The sequence below is a fragment of the Mobula birostris genome, chromosome X (assembly GCF_030028105.1).
Source record: "Mobula birostris isolate sMobBir1 chromosome X, sMobBir1.hap1, whole genome shotgun sequence".
NCBI classification, from domain to species: domain Eukaryota; kingdom Metazoa; phylum Chordata; class Chondrichthyes; order Myliobatiformes; family Myliobatidae; genus Mobula; species Mobula birostris.
This window is the reverse complement of record NC_092402.1, coordinates 20,570,159-20,573,619: the sequence shown is the minus strand read 5'-3', so window position 1 is coordinate 20,573,619 and position 3,461 is coordinate 20,570,159. Positions and strand designations below refer to the sequence as shown.

Sequence of the window (3,461 nt, the reverse complement as noted above, 5' to 3'; positions counted from 1 at the left end):
TGGTAATCCTATGTTTCCAGAGTTCTCAGTGAGACGAGACCAACTGTCTGTATGTCAAAGACCGTTGATGTGTGTATCTCATGTTGTGGTTCCCTCTGAACTGAGCACTAGAGTGTTAGAGAATCTACATGAAGGACATTTGAGTACAGTCAAGATGAGGAGTCTCACTTGGAGCTACATGTGGTGGGCGGGAATAGATAGACAGATTGAAGACATGACCAAAAGCTGCTCGGGATGCCAAAAAGTTGAAAATGCACCCCCACAGGTACTGCTACACCCATGGGAGTGGCCATCTTAGCCATGGCAAAGAACATTTAATGACTTTGCTGGGCAGTTCATGAACTCCATGTTTCTGGGTGCTGTGCATGTTCATTCAACATGGCCTGAGGTCATACCAATGAAGTCAACTACATCAGAAAAGACCACCTCTGTCCTGAGGACTATCTTCACCAGAAATGGCTTATCAGAACAAATTGTGAGAAACAACCGACCATAATACATATCAGAAAAGTTCAGACTACTTCTGAAGAAAAATGGCATCAGACATTTCAAGTCAGCTCTTCACCACCCAGCAATGAATGCGTGAGCTGAAAGGTTTATCCAAACCTTCAAGAAGTCCATTAAAGCTATTGACAAGGAGGACATTTCTCTACAGCACAAGGGGGACAATTTCCTTTTTGTGTATCTGAGCTCTATTCATGTGACGACAAATCAAACACCTGCAATGCTATTCATGAACAGGAATCTGAGATCTCACATAGACCTCCTGAAACCAGACCTAAGGAGGAAATTACCAAATAAACAGTTCAGCCATTTGTCAATTAAATCAGCAAGGAATTTCAAGGTTGGACGAGAAGTCCTAGTGCGTGATTACCGAGAAGACAAGTGGACATTCAATAGGATAGCTACAAGAACTGGACCACTGCTGTACACAGTGGATATTGGAGATCAGACATGGAGACATCATGTGGACCAGACACTGGCTGCTCAGTAATGCTTTGTTACATATACAGTTTTATGTTACGTTAATCTGAAGGGGGAGGAAGTGTACAGACACAACAGGGAGGATGTTACCTGTTGGATCTGAAAATGGTGAATCAGAGATCCAGAAGATCACACATCGAGTTGGAACCACAAAAGTCAGTGTTAGCCATATCGCTTCATGCTTTCCAGGAGGGAGCTATAATTGTTCATGTTAAAGAGAGATCAGGGATCAACTGTATTTGCCGTATGCATTGACATGGATTAGGAATTTGCTGTGGTGTGTTGGTCAGGGTGCAACATGCAACAAAATTCAACAAATGGTAGCGTAGCGTTTAGCACGCCGCTATTACAGCTCGAGGCGTCGGAGTTCAGAGTTTAATTCTGGCGCTGTCTGTAAGGAGTTTGTACGTTCTTCTCATGACTCTGAATGTTCTGGTTTCATCCCACAGTTCAAAGATGTACCGGTTAGTAGTTTAATTTGTCACTGTAAATTGTCCTGTGATTAGGCTAGTGTTAAATAGGTGGGTTGCTGGGTGGTGCGGCTTGTTGGGCCGGAAGGTTCTATTTTGTGCTGTATACCTAAATAAATAAATAAATCATAAAGAATAAAGAATTACATAAAAAATAAAGTGAGAGGTTAAAGTACAAGTATGGAATAAGATGTGCATAAATACCAGTGAGTATCTACAATGTAAGCAATGTTATAAAAAATAGTTCAAAGCATCTACAGACAGTGCAGTGCAGTGATGGGGGTATTAGATAGGGTGGCCGGCTAACTAGAATGGTTGATCACATTAGCTGCCTGGGGGAAGAAACTTTTAAGAAATGTGATTTTTGTTTTAATACCCAAACGCTCATTGGAAAAGGCAGTTGGCTGAGTGGATAGTGTCCAAAATAATTTTTTTCTGCCTGTTTCTTTGTCCTGGACACGTACAACTCCTGCAGTAATGGTAGACTGCAGCCAATGACCCTTTCTGCTGACCCGACAGATCACTGTAGTTTTGTGAGAGGGTGCTGCATCAAACCACAGTAATGAGTGATGTGAGGATGCTCTATATGATGACAGTGTAGAATTGTACCAACATATTCTGGGGTAAATGGAAAAAAGTATGAAAGAAAATCTGGGGTTATTCAAAGAAAGGATGAACAAGGGACTGAAGAGGATAGTGGAGTAGGTCTGAAAGGTTGAGTAGCCTTCTTCAGTTTTAATTTCATTTATGAAAAGAGGGGGCACCTGGATTTGAACCAGGGACCTCTTGATCTGCAGTCAAATGCTCTACCACTGAGCTATACCCCCTTATGAAATAGGAACTATTGTATTTTAAATAAACAGTAGATACGATTACAATCTAATTGCCAAAGTTTACAGTATTAATTGTGTTGCTGTGTGGCAGATTGTGTTTACATTGCTGTTCAGTGGAATGCACACTATCACAGAGCTGTTTGCAGAGTTGTGCCCTTCCCCAATGGTTCTTAGTCACTAATTATCGGGCCGAGAGGGAAAAGATCAAAGAGTATTCTCAAATCATCCTGGAAAAAGAAACAACTTTCCATTGACTCCTGGGCCCAGTGTTGTTCAGAGTAAAGGAGCAGCATTGGGAAGGCTATCTAGCTCAGTACTATTGACTTTTGTCTATACTTCTCAGTGCCTCAATAAATCAGCCAGCATAACCAACGACCAATTCACCCCGGACTTTCTCTCTTCTCCCGACTCCTATTGGGTGGAAGATACAAAAACCTGAAAACACAAATCTCCAGGCCCAAGGACAGCTTCTACCTCATTGTTATCAGACACTTGAATGGAGTTCTTGAATGATAAAATGGACTTTTTACCTCACAATCAAAATGTTAATAAGAGCTTATTATAGAAGTTCTAGAAGGGAAACATCCTCTTACTTATCTCTTAAAATAGGATGGACTCTTGATTTCACAATAGAGTCATAGATATATAGAGTACTAAGGCACAGAAACAGACCCTTTGGCTCATCTACTCTGTGCCAAACTATTATTCTGGCCAGTTATATACATACCCCCAAATAGTCGTAAAAATAGAGTCTACAAATTACAACAGGAGATAGAAAATGCATGCCAAAAGGGCAATGTTAGAATAGTCATGGGGGATTTCAATATGCAGGTAGATTGGGAAAATCAGGTTGGTGCTGGATCCCAGGAGGGGGAATTTCTAGAACGCCTATGAGATGGTTTTTTAGAGCAGCTCATGGTTGATCCCACTAGGGGAAAGGCAATTCTGGATTGGGTGTAGTGCAATGAACTGGAATTGATGAGAGAGCTTAAGGTAAAGGAACCATTAGGGGCATTGATCATAATATGATAGAATTCACCCTGCAATTTGAGAAGCAGAAGCCAAAATCAGATGTATCAGTATTACAGTGGAGTAAAGGGAATTATAGAGGCACGGGAAAGGAGCTAGCCAAATTGATTGGAAAAGTACTCTGGCAGGGAAGATGGCAGAGCAA

General features: G+C 41.4%; 1 non-coding gene across 1 annotated transcript; it reads right to left on the bottom strand.

Moving 5' to 3' along the window:
* Positions 1-2,209: 2,209 nt before the first annotated feature.
* On the bottom strand, positions 2,210-2,281 carry trnac-gca (transfer RNA cysteine (anticodon GCA)). Its single transcript has one exon. It is a non-coding gene; the product is annotated as a tRNA-Cys (tRNA).
* Positions 2,282-3,461: the final 1,180 nt, after the last annotated feature.